The 13,554-nt window shown below is 45.4% G+C and overlaps 1 protein-coding gene across 1 annotated transcript in view; it reads left to right on the top strand.

Moving 5' to 3' along the window:
- The window catches only part of RAPH1 (Ras association (RalGDS/AF-6) and pleckstrin homology domains 1), a gene marked incomplete at its 5' end in the record, with an annotated part of 344,080 nt that overhangs the window by 25,521 nt on the left and 305,005 nt on the right, over positions 1-13,554 (top strand). Inside the window, one exon of the mRNA XM_083842783.1 lies at positions 13,458-13,546. The remainder of the gene's footprint in view (positions 1-13,457; positions 13,547-13,554) is intronic.

Raw genomic sequence — 13,554 nt, 5'->3', positions numbered from 1 at the left:
AGCACGGGGCCCTTGTCTCGGGGTGAAGGCGCAAGAGAGCTGGAGGGAAGACAAAGCTCCTGGGGCTCGCCACCCTCCTCTGTGGGGAAGGAATCCTATGGGATCTGATATGCCATGTTTAAAGCTTAATTATTGTCAGGATTAATTGGGTAAAGGCATAAATTGTGGCAAAACTTTTATTTTTATGATAATGGAAGAATTAAAGTGTTTCGTATCTTAAGCAAGCCATCCTTGAACCATTCTGACCTTGGGATTTTCAGAACTGAGTTTGGAGAATCCCTTCCCTTCCTTTCCCTTTCCTTCCCTTCGTGAAAGCCTGGGAAGGATGGAGGTAGGAAACCTCCGCCCTTTGGTCTGAATTTCTGGAATGTGATTGACACAAAGCAATTTCAGCAACATTTTGGGGTTTTCAGTGGCATCTAGTTCTGGGTTACTAGTAATTTTTTTTATCACCCCTGTCACGTGTAACAGACAGACACAAAGTTATTCTGACTCTCTATTGACTTGGGTGGAAAACCGTACACCATTCTCTCAGACCAGTGTTTGTGATGGGAAAGATGATGGCAAAAATAAGGGTGAAACACCAAATACCAGCACCAAATACCAGGAGATGTGGGGCAAACTGCTAAATGGAAGCTGATGAAAGGAAGGTTTACAGCTACTTCCACTCATGATGATGGGAAAACTGAACTTTCCCCTCTGTTTCCCCTTTTTTTCCTGGCTGCAACAAAGTTAATCTAAGTATTTTTTGATGTTCAGAAATCAAAAATATAGGTGTGATGACCCATTGTGCATGAAACAATACCGAAAGTTTTCCTAAGCAGTCTGTAGGGGGAGGTATATCTCTGCTGAGCTAGAGCATCCCTATGCTCCTTATGCCTGTGGTAGTTTGTCTTCAGATCATGGTCCACTCCTGTCTATTTACCTCTTTATTTCACAATTTACACCATATAGCTACAGTAAAATTCCGCCACCGATCAATACGTAACACGGGTGACAGAATTAAATTTAAAATCTCTAACAAGGATCATCTCCACTCAGCCCATTCTTTCAGGTGGGGAAAACCCACAGAGCGCATAAACAGATTACACAGCATCTTAAAAGCATTGCAAACGTAGTTATGGATTTGCATGGTAAAAATTTCACCTTACAGGGACATCTCAGTTGTCACTCACATTAAGATATTCTTAGGATGTAAGAAAAAAAAGGAAAGCTTGAATTATTTATTCTAGCAGAATTTAAATGGTTTCCATGCAAACTCTTCTCAACGGAGAAGACTTAATATATATTGCCCTTTAAAGCAATCTTAATAGAAATGTATTATTTAGAAGGCCTAAAACCACAAAATTCAGGAGAAGTGTCAGCTATCGCATGAAACTTAATATTGATCTGACTGAAAAGTGCTTGGGTAAAGCTGGAATCTTGCTTAAGAGATCAGCTCCCTGTTTGCATTTGCTTCCTTCCCTGACAAAAATGCGTTGTATTGCTTGATATTCCCATTAGCACCACAGCATCGGAACAGCCGGGGGAGAGGATTACCTTCAGTTCCTCCCTCTGCATGACGAGCAGGGTATTCCTCCTAGCTCCTACTCATTTTAGCACCTGTGCAAATCTACTTCTTAAACTGAAGGCAGTTCAGCTTCCTGTGCTTTGCTGAGGCAGTTAGGGGGGTTGTAGAGGTTTTCTTGCTTGCCTGGATCCTAAACAGAACTGCAGGAATTGGGCACGACTCTCTGGTCCCAGGCTCAGTTTGTAGTGAGGAAAACCGCACAATAACTGCTCTGCCCAGAAACTGAGCGGGTCTCTCAGCCAAAAATAAGCCCGGAGCCCCATGTTGCGACTTTAACAAACACTTCTGCAGCTTCCCTTGCTGAGCACATTATGGCTATTAGAAGGCTTCTTGGGAGACAGAAGGGAATAATTCTCAATAAATAATTTAACGATTCTTTTTTCCTATTCACAAACAGTTGTGAAATTCTCGCATTGATTCATTATTTGACATTATTTTCCAGTGAGTTCATGGAAAAGTACTAAGGTTTCTGATTGTGTCAGTTTGAAATGTAAGAATTAACTGTGCCTTCACACTGTGAAGTATAGAGCTAACTGATACAAATTAAATTGAATAACTTGAGCTATACAAATAATAAGGTGTTTAATAACGTGCAAATGTTGAAGCGCAGAGCACTTGATTTGGGCAGTGTATGTTAGCTCTGTAAGTCACCTAATCAAAGCTGGGAAATAAAATCACATACCTCTGGTGGCTAACAAGTTGTGATTTGGATTTTAGCTGGGAAGTAAGAGTTCAGTAATGCCAACCCATTTTGAAAGCATGGCCCTATCTGCCAAATATGTGCTTGTAATAACAGTGTAGGATAGTTCTGGGATTTCCTGTGGACCTTGTTTTTCTGACTGATTTTTTGTTTTTAACTCTAAAGCATTGGGACCATATATACTGGTCATATGTTAAGGCAGAACACATTCTCAACCCAGCTTTACCTTAACTGAATTTTTCATGAGGGAATTCATTAGAATTTATGTACACTGGAGTGATTAAAAAGCTTTATTTTGTGGGTTCTTTCTCATGATCATAACTCAGAAGAATTGCAGAAGGTATTTGCTGGTCTATTTAGTAAGGGCATACTTGGCCGTCAGTGCCCAGTGAGTCTGCAACTTTCATGAAGTCTCTTAAGCTCTCGGGAGTTATATAGGATTTGGTTTTCTTTTCATATTTCGTTGTGAACTCAAATGTACCTGAAAATATATTGAAGTTATGAGTCACCTAGATAAACTATAGAGTTATGGCAATAAAGTATGTTTTTCTGCTCATAGTAACCATCTTAGCTGCTGACCAGGACTTGTGACATTTTAAGCTAAGCTGGCATGGTTCGCATTTCCTCACTAGCTATCAGGCAGGTACCCAAGCTTGAATCTTTGCTGTGGCTGATGTAGACTGAAGTACTTCAGTAGACCATAACCGAGGCTGCCAGAGACGCTGTCAAGTGCGCAGTGTTGGTTTCAGTGAAATTTTCACCTGCTTATTCCAGATTTGCACATGGCTCCAGAAGTGAGGCTGTGGATGTGGCTGAGCTTCCAGTCGCAGAGCTCTGTGGTGTGTTGCTGCTCTTGTCTGCTGGGAAGAAGCTATGGGCAGGTCCCAATGAACTGACCAAAACATTAGCCAGACATCCCAGCTGCTTTGTAATCGCCTTGATAATGCGTGTGAAGGTGAAAGACTTACTTGAAATCCAGGCATTTGCTGTAATACATTGCTCCTACAAATTTGCCTACAGGCTGAGGTAGGGACAATACAATGCCAGGGACAGGGAATCAGTGGAGGGGATTCCTGGTGCTTTCAGAGTAACCAGCTGCTCCTTTTCTCTTACTGTGGTTCACAGCTGTGAAATTATCAGTGTACCTGTTAAATGAGGAGCAGAGGAGCTTAGCCTGGGACACTGCAGCAGGGTCTCAAGTCCATTTACCATTCTTTGGGCATGTCTACACGTTTACTTTGCTATCTGAAGCAAGCCACTTGGCTGGAAGACTTCTGGACACATCTCTTCTTATCACATCTTCCTGTAGGGGTTATTTTTGTCTATAATATAATACTGTTGTTGCAAACTGTCTCCACTACTGACTGTCCTGAGAGCTTCCAAGTTATCCCACGAGCCTCTGCACCCACAGGCACAGGCTTGTCCAGCAGGTACTGTGCCTCCGGTGGGCAGCCTCCCACAGCTGGTACGGCTGTCACAGCCACTATTGTTTATGCCTGGCTGCTCTTAAAAAAAGTCATTTCAGTGGAAGATCCCCTTTCCTTTACTGCTGCTTTGGGGCACTGTGCTTTGCCCACTCTGTTTATTTGTGTATGAGGGGCATACAGAGTTTGTTTCGTGAAGGGCACTTTTAATGCCAAGCCTACAGACTGGGAACTCTTCAGGGTAGAGCTGGCTTTCACACAGCCCACCTGGGAGCTGAACAGCTGGAGAAATGGCTCCTTTCCCCTCTGCCTCCTACCAGGTTCTCTGAAGGAGCCACTGCTAGCCAGCTGAGGTGACCTATCCTGTGGATTTGCTAATTACAGTAAATCCTGAAGAGGAAGGAAGTGACTCTGGGCAGCAGTGCTGTGGTAGTACATTGCTTTTTACAGTGCTTTCCTTGTGGTGTCCTTAGTCCTGTCCTGGGCTACATGGTGCATAGAAGTCAGGCAAGAACTCCTGATTTTTAGAGGTTTGAGGGCCTTTTGAGGTTTGCGTCTGTGCATTCTGTTAGGGAACATTGTGTCAGTCCTCTCCTCATGAGTAGGCGTTGGATACATTATCTGTAAAGACCTAAAGCTCACTGTTCAACTTCTTTGCTAACTAAAATGAATGTTTTGCCTTCAGGTCTCACTCTTTTGACCAAAAGCTCACAGGGTAGGTCATCTTACTAATCATGAAAACCGCTTGAGAATTAAATGGTGGCTTCCAGTATTATCATGGCATCACTCAGCCCTCTTTCATTGCAAAGCAGCGGGCACCATGCCAGCTCATTCCTCAGCAGGCTCCGTGGCTGGCATAGAGAAAAGTGGTGCCTCTGTCATGACTGTCATTCTCAGGTGCTGTGTCTCAGGAACAAGTCTCTCCTGGAACCCTGTGCTGCTGTGTCCCTCCAGAAACGCCAGGGCTCTTGCCTTAGGTTAGATGCAGTGACATTTTGTCCATCTCCATGTCTTCCCTGAGCAAAAACTGTTGTATCTGCCCTTTGTTCTCCCTGCTGTCTCAGATGAAAGTAAAGGAGTCTCTGTTACTCCCTGAAGTACCACAGACAGCCTAAGAGGACGAGAGCAGGCCCTTGTGTCCCTGCCACCTCCCTGTTACCACATGCCCGTTTGCTGCAGGTGTGCATGTTTACAGAGCTCACGGGGCAATCCCTCCTGCTCAGTGCTGCAAGACTCTGAAAAGCACCACTCTTGGTGTCCCTGTCACATGCTTCTGACCAGTTTTGAACCGCAAGATGCATACAAGCTAGGCAAGGAAACTTGTGAGATTTTGTTTCCTTAGTACCTCACATTTGCTTCTCTGCTTTTCACCTTTGGGTAGAAAGGGAGTGCTTCTGATCAAGGCAGAAAGTATGTTGTTTTCCTGTCTGTGGAAGCGAGATTTTTCTGTGTTATTTTGTTAAATCAGCAACAACAAACTTAAGAGATGCCTACAGAGGTTTGGGCTAAGGAGTCCAGGGCAAAAACTGAGGCTGTATGAAGATGTGTTACAATGATAGGTTTTTCAGATTAGGGTCAGAAGACAAAAGTACCAGCTGGGATTTGTAAGTCTAGGTAACAGCGCCTTGAGGTCTTATCCAGTTTTCTTGCATGTGTTGGAGAAGCAAAGGGAATTTGTGGGTACATCTGGGGTGAGCATGGTGCTCTGACGTGGTCCCATAAAATCAACAACCCTATCTGAGTATGATTTATCTCCTCCCTCCTATGCCCAGACAACAAAATGAGACTTTAGGTTTCAGAAAGAGGGAGGTCTCTGAGGGCAGCGTTTTGGCACAGGGTAAGGCAAGTTCACACCGCCTGGTCTGAGACACCAGGCTCTGTGACAAGGTGCCAAACCACATGGCTGCCGCAAAGGGTGCTTGCTCTGCTCCCTGTCGGTCTGCCTTGGGGAGGTGTTGCTGGTGGCTTTTCCTGTGGCGCTGGGCCTGCTTCTTGGCTCCCGAGCTGTTGCTCGCGGTGCCACAACCTCTTAGGGCTTTTTTCTGCATTGCTCTGTCTACAGCAATGTCACGTTACGAGATGCGCACTGTATCTGCTGATGTCAGCATGAAAAGAGGAGAAGGAAATCGTCTTTTCACTTAAAGTGTTGTAAATCAGCCCAGTAAACCAGACTATACATTATGCTTTTGTTACTGAGAGTTAAATTACAAGGAAATGAATGGTGCATAATAACTCCCCATGTCACTGAATTCTCCACTTCTCAGCAAAATAGTCTCTCACGCCGGCAGGTTGGCAGTGCTTGTCCCATCGCTGTGGAAGAGGCGCTCTCTAGTGGCTTTGGGTCTGAAAAATTGCTGCTGGGTGGTGGCAGAACAGCTCCGAAGAGATTCACCTAAATGCGGAGAAGGGTGATTTTTGACAGAAAGTTGTGTTTAAACAAGTCGTGTTATCCCAGTCCAAGATTAGTTTTGGAGAAATAATACATTCCCAAGAAGACGAAGGGGTTCTTTTGTATTCATTGAAGGCACTATTAGTTAAACTGTGAGCTTGTGTTTATCATGCTTGCAGCCTTATTTCATCAAGGAGAAAACGATAACCAATAACTCCATTTTGAAAAGTAATGGTTATTTGTTTCCACTTGCATCTGCTGATCAGCACCTCAAGAGGTGTGCCTCCTTCAAGTGGGTTTGATGGCTGAAGACTGCAGTGAATGAGTACTGCTGGCTGCCTGCTGGAGATTTAACAACTCAGTTTGAATAGATCACAAAAACAAAGGTTGGAAACAGACAAAACATTTGCCTAACCACAGCTGACCATTTCCATGTGCAACATGTGTGCAAGACTGTGTACAGCTAGGTGTAACTAAACCTCTCTCTCGTGCCAGCTTTACAGATCTCTAGAGCTAATATTGTCAAAAGGAATCTTAAAGCAAAAATCCAATCATCTGGGACTGTCCTGGGTGTATGGGAGCTAAGAAAGGGGAAATCCTTAGGCATATTAATTCTCTCAGACAGAAAGGGCACCCAGGAAAAGGGTTGTGCTTGCAGCATTACCTCCCCCGCCCACGCTGCTGCATCCTCCTGCAGAGCCAGGCTCAGTGCAGCTCAGGGAGGGATGTGTCAGCAGGGGAAGGCGGAGCAGCAGGGAGGCATGCGTGGTGCATCTTTTCAGTCTCCTCAGCTTGAGGCTAGAAGGTGTCTGCACTTACAGGAAACCTTTTTCTGATATTGGTCCTGTGGGAAAGGCTGACAACAAAGAGAGAGACCAAGGAGAGATTTAACTGGAAACAAAGGCTGGTACAGAAGTGCTGGGGCCTCGAAGGGATGGTTTGTGTCCCTTCGGAATCCCTTGGCATCTGCTAGTTTTGGGCAGTAAGCCTGACAGCTTGCTTTGGTGGGAGACTCAGTCAAGGGTGGGTTGACGTGTTTTGGGCAATAAGGCCTGCTGCAGGGTGATGGTGTGAAGGAGATGACCTAGTTCCTGGTGTCTGGAAGTATATTGTTGGCACAGGGTAGCACTAGCTCAGCCCTTCTGAATTCAGCAGGATCACAACACTTGCAGGCTGAGAAAATCTTTACTAGAGATACATAACTTGCAGGCTGGATCAACAAGAGCACCATCCCTCTTCCTCCTAGCTGGATGCTGAAAAATTAAACTGCTTTAGAGCTCCTTTGTGGAATATGGTGACTGAGATGTGATTTGACTTTTGGAGCTGTAAGCTGAAGAAACCGATCTGCAAAGAATGCACTGATCTTACACACTTAGAAAACTCGGTGTCCGCGCCATGTACATACAAGCATATGATTCGATCTGTATGGGCAACAGGATGATATCTTCAGAGACCACCAGTCAGGCTCACAAGCTACTACACTATCACCTCAGAAAAACCTTGGCTCAGGAACACAAGTCCGTTGCAGTTACCAGACCCAAATGGTTCTCAGTCCAGCTCCTGGGTGGTGCTGCTGTCTTTGGTGCCACCCAAGGGCATGTGAAACAACTCCTGCACTGCTTAGTTCTGCACCTTGGTGTTAACAACAAGATGTGCCCAGGACATGAGATGTACACTGCAGCAGTTTGGATGCAGTTTCATTTCTATAGTTTGGCTGTCTCTGCCAAGAGGGAGGAAGCCTCCAGGGGATAAGCAAAGCAGCTCTGGAGGGCAGTTACTCTTCAGTTTTAATCTAGTCTTTCAATATTTCAACAGACTTCACTTTGTGCTGTCTGTCTTCAGTAGCATCTAGCCCATAAGAGCACAGGAACATGCAATCAGGGGACTTTGTTGTCTAAGTACCTATTGTTTTCATTTTGCAAAAAGGTGCACATTGATAACACGAGGAAATGAGAGATTAGAGGATGGGGATGTGTGAGGAATTGGTTGTCTGAGCTTCTAAGCAGAATGAGAGAGAACTCCATTTGGAAACCTTTCCCCCCTCTAATAAACACTGTAAGACATCGTTTTGTATTAAGAACTAATGTATGTGGCTCTCTTTTTAAGGATAAGAAAAGAAAGAAAGAAAATGCTTTGTTTCTCCGAGGCACCATATGTACCACATGCTGCAGTTGCTATGGTAATTATTCGCATTTTATTGAATAGCACTGCAAGGGGTTATACAGAAATGAATCTGACTGGCCAAAGTGCTTGTTAGAATGAATATGTCCAGTTATTTATAAAAGCTTCCATGAAGCACTTGAAGAAAATAAGTGTGATAGGGAGAGGAAGGGAAGGAGAGGAGCAGGGAGAGCGTTCATAAAGCAGGCACCAACATGGTAGCGTAACCTCCTTTCCCCTTGATGGCAGAGATGGCACTCCGTGAGTTTTGGTACAGAAGAACCAGCACACTAACTTGCAGTTACTTCAGTTATTAAGTTAAGTTGTTAGTGGAGAAAATGTGGAGTAATTTCTACAAAAAAAAAAAAAAAACACAAACAAACAACAACAACTAGGGGGGAGCCAAGGTTGGGGGCTCCAGCAGGAGTAAAGGGGTCAGCTGTGGTTTGCTGCACTTGAATATGTTTGTGCTTTTCTTGTCCTGGTTGGGTCAGACAAAGGGGCCTCTCTTTTTAGTTCTTGTGTGCTTTAAGGCTAGCTTTTCAAGGGGAGCGATCACCTCCTGAGCAGACTGAGATCCTGGGAGAGTGAATCACCTGTGAGATACCAGCTTCCAAGGTTTCAGAGCGAGCCGAATCCCCTGTGGCTGGAGGCTACAGCCCAAATGTGATCTGTAACCGAACAACTCTACGCTGGTGTTTCTCTGAAATGTAACGTTGTGGTTAATGGAGCTATCCATGCAAAAAATATTCCTAGGCAATGTAAATAAATTAACAGGAATTAATTTAGCTAATTAATTTGATTGCTGTAAATTGATAAAATTTTACCAAATGCATAAATTATACCTGTGTATTTTCTGTAAGGAGGTGATTAGTGTGCCTCAATATCAGAGGCATAGATGAAGCTCGAGGCCTTCCTGTAGTATGACCTGGAGAAATGTGCTCTTCCAGTGACACAAGCGAAATGATGTCCTTGCACTGGTTGCAGCTCCACAGACGTTTGTGTCGATTGCCATCTGCAGTGACTGGATTGCGCAGGCTTGGGAAGGACTTAATCAGGAAGGCCACTTACAGACCTGTCAATGCTAAACTGCTAATTAACCTTGGCAGCACAGTTTCAGGGCAATTACCATCAACTAGACCTCTGCCCTGGTTTGCTGGATCTCTGGAGGGTCACCGGTGCCCTGGGAGTTCATGCCAGAGGAGTACTTTGTAGGATCAGGGCCCTGTGTCAGAGTGCTGCAGAGGAGGTGAAGGTTGGCTGGAGTTTTCAGGAGCGTTAAAGCAAGGCTGCCACTGACTTTGTGAGCTCTAGTGCTGCTGCGGCAGCTTTTAGTGCTGTGCTTGGGTAACCCATGCTGTAGTGGGGCTGTGGTGTGTGAGTGGGGTTTGGAGGGGATGAGGCTTGTACCCTGTAAACACCTCAGTAACAACATGTTTGTTGTTAGAAAGTGTCTGCTAGTTAAACCTGCAGGTGGCACCAGGCGTGGGGAGCCTGTGGGCACCAGGCTCAGCAGCAGAGAATTCAAAATGGTATTTATTGCCAGTTTGGGAACCTGGTGTGAAAAAATGTGAAATGAAATTCTGTGAGAACAAGGTACAAATTTCTGCATCTTTTTATGAGTAATCTGTTGTACAAATGTAGAATGGGGAACAAAGATATAGATAGCAACTTTGCAGAGCCATGACTCAAAGCCATGATGGCATCATAACAGAAGCAGGTGCACGAGCATATATATAGATGTATAACATTGTCAGTAAAACACAGACAACACTTTTTTTGCTGTACTTGGTACTTGAATTAAGTATCCAGTTTGGGATACTATAATTCAAGGTTAGGATTGCCTGGTTGGGAAGCAGAGATGACAGACAGCAACGATCAGAAGTACAGAAAACGTTGTTGGTAAAGACAGGCTGAAGAGATTGAGGTAGTTGGCCCACCAGAGGGTACTTAGGGGAGATACGATACACCTACGAGCAGGAAAAGGTTTGCTTCAAAGAAAATGGAATAATCTATTTTCCTTGCCCATAGTAGAGATGAGGAGAAGCAGTGGGCTTAAATGGAGCACGAGGGGTCTAAGTCCTGATTAGGAGAACCTTTTGCATCGCCAGGCTAGTGGAAGGCAGGGTACAGCAGGAGGCTCCGGTCTGTGGGGCATGGAGTGGGCAGAGATTGTTCTGCTCTAGGAGGTGGAGGTAAACAATTCCTATTAATTCAAATTTCAAGCTTGCACAAGAACTGGGCTTTTGATAGTGGGCTTTTCTTTCTGGTAGGTGCTTCTCCCTTGAAGGAGTCTCTTGAGGAAGTAAAAAATTGCAGACAAAGTAAAGTGGAGCATGGGGAAAAGGAGAGAAGAATTCCCTAAGAAACAGTGTATGCTAAACAGAAGTCCAGCTAGGTTGGCTTAATGGGGGGAGAATTGCTGGGACATCTTCCCCTTCAGAAAGCAGGTTGATTTCTGCTGAATGTGCACGTGACTGACATTGAATTCAACTCCCTTGTAAGTGTCAGGGCTTAGCTTTGGGAGCCAGGCTCTGTGCAGGCTGGGGAGAGGTTGCTGGCTATGGGCAGGAGCCATGGCCCCATGCCTGGGAGGCCACTTTTTTAGGTGAGGAGGACTTCTGAGAGCAAGTGCAGTGTAAAGGAGGAGTCCTCCCAGGCGTGCCCTGCACTCTGCAGCCTGCTCTCTGCTAGGACATGCTTGGCCTCCACAGGCAGAGCACTGGGGGTGAATGCCTGGGACGAACCTCTCTCTCTTAGGGCTGCAATGTTCTCTCCTGAGCACAGGCTGAGGTTTGCCCCCAGGCCTTAGCTCGGTCCACGTGGAGCTGCTGGCCTGGCCGGGGCCTCGGTCTGGTTGTGTGGCAGCCTCTGGAAGCAGCAGCCAGCTAGGGGTGATGGAGGAGGATCCCCATCACCAGGTCTCCCAGGGAGCAGATGCCATCTTGTGCCATGGAGTAGCCTCTTCAGGTAATCAGGGAAACCGCTTTAACAAGCTGTACTCGGGGGGTCTCCACACCAAGGACTCTCCTGGCTCAAGTGTTTGTGCTCGGTTCAGATTGGATTTCACAGTTGTTTTCTCCCTCTGTTCAGAGCTTCCTCTTTGTGCTGCAGAGGAGGCGTGTTTTGTCTGAGCGCGGGATTTGGTCTGCCACCTTTGGAGAGCCATCTTCCAAGCAGATGGAAGCGAGATTCAGCAAGCGACCCCTGCAGCCCGAGACAGAGATGCTTTTTTAGGTAGCAAGCGGGGAGCTTCTTTTGCCTGCAAGGCTGTGTCCATCTCCTCACCAGCTCTCACTAATTATGTCAGCTTGTCTTTCACCCAACTTTCAGCCGCTCCTTTTCAATGCCCACATCTGTGACTACCAATTAACACACCAGCAAGTCGGCACAGCACTACCAGGCAGCCCCCTGTAGCCATAATGGCATTCAAATACTGTTTTGACCTGAATGAATTCTCTTTGTTGGACAGTTAGAGCCTTATGGAGGCTATAATCACAATGGTAGCCTTGGTGCCGCAGATACCATTTAGCGATGATGTTCTGAGGACAAACAGGATTACAAAGCAGTCCGTATGCCCCCATATTCACCACTTAGGTCGTTTAAAAATCTTTAAGAAATCATTACAACTGAAGCTGAATTGTACAGTGTGTGATTACATGCTCGCTGCTTACAGCAAAGCTTGTCGCTCGCTATGAGAAGCAGGCAGCACAAGAGCAGAATTTATTTTTGAGCAGCATGTGACATAAATAGCAATCTTTGGGGGGCTCGCCATTAAAAACATCACCAGAAACTCAGCTGCAATCTGAAGGACTTGGTAAAGCAATGTTTTGAGAAGAGATTGTAGTTTAGCACATAAAATATTTAGATAAGGCACTAAGGATGTTGTGCTCAGCTTCCTAGAAGCACGCAGGGCACCTGACAATGCATTATTAACAGCTTCAGAGTTCGGTGGTGGGAGGGCAGGAGAGCAGAATCCAGAGGGATGGGAAGCTTGTGCTGGGTAAAGAGATTTTGTAGGAAGCACTCCGAAGCCCTGGGCTGGAGGGGGGTGAGTGCAAAGAAAGCTGGTGACTTAATAGGAGAGGATGCCTAGCCATTACTGTAGTAATGAAGAGTGCCTGGGAGGCATATTCAAGTTGCTGAGGGCAGAAATGTCAGAGAAAAGGATGCCTGAGGGGAGCTGAGAGGCTCAAGGAACTGATAAATGAAATGGGAATTGGGAATGCATTGGCAGCTTTTCACCTTTCCTTACAACCAAGTAATTATTGCCCTGAGAAGAGTAACTTGAAAGCTTAGGCCGAGTTTGTTGATGAACGTCTGGCTCCCAAATACTGGCGGTAGTTACTTGCTCCCCGGCAGCTCTACTTCGAGAGGCCGGGGGCTCCAATCTCCCTAGGTACTGATTACTTTGTTCCCAAGCTACAAAAGCTCTCAAGTGCCTGCTTTAAGTTGAGCAAGTGTAGCCCACCACGCAGTAGCACAAAATAGCCAGTTAAGTACCTCAGTAAACGGGCGCTAGAGCCCTGTATGAGAAGAATCACTAATGCCAAATCACTTGTATCCTCTGCAGTAAGGCTGGCAGGCTGGCAGGACTGAGCCAGGATCCCCACACCGCTGCTTTCAGTGTGCCAGTGGTGCATGTGGGGGACTGCAACCTTCGGGGCTGCCGACCAGCAGCCTCCCCGCACGCTAGATAGACTTTAAAAATTAAGTCTCTGTCCTGATTTCCCAAGACTGTCTGAGTGAATGGTTTTCTTAGGAAAGACTTCATGAGATTTTTATGGAACTGGTGTCATTTGAAAGCTAGTGACCTGGAGACATGCAATATATTTTTGAGAAAGTTAACGGGAGATCAGCTGACCTCTACAGTCAGAATGGGAAGGAGGGAAAAAACACAAATGCTTTTGTGCCTTTAAAAGGAATAGAAAATGTTTAAAACTTCTTGAATATGTAAACTTAACACAAGTGCAAATCAGTAGCTATTCTTTGAAAGGCTGTTTGGGGAACCTGTGTCTTCCATTAGTGCTTAAAGGCAGGGACCTTAAAGACAGGACCAAAAAGAAGGCAATAAAGAATTTCAGTTCTATATTATAGCTTTTCAGAGTTGTTTTATTTTTATTTTTACTTAACTTGTGGAAAATTAAAGCAAGAACAAGTCACGTCAATGTCATATGCACGTTTTCTGAGTGTACGCTCAAATCTCTCACCTAGGTCACTAATGAAATGAAAGATGACCCTGGACAGATCTGTGCTGGATCCTGCTTCAAGTATTCCTACAGCTGGAGAGAGAGCCACTAACAGTATGTAT

Source organism: Anser anser, assembly GCF_964211835.1.
Source record: "Anser anser genome assembly, chromosome: 6".
NCBI lineage: Eukaryota > Metazoa > Chordata > Aves > Anseriformes > Anatidae > Anser > Anser anser.
The sequence above is the reverse complement of the archived record's forward strand: the minus strand, read 5'-3'. Positions and strand labels throughout refer to the sequence as shown.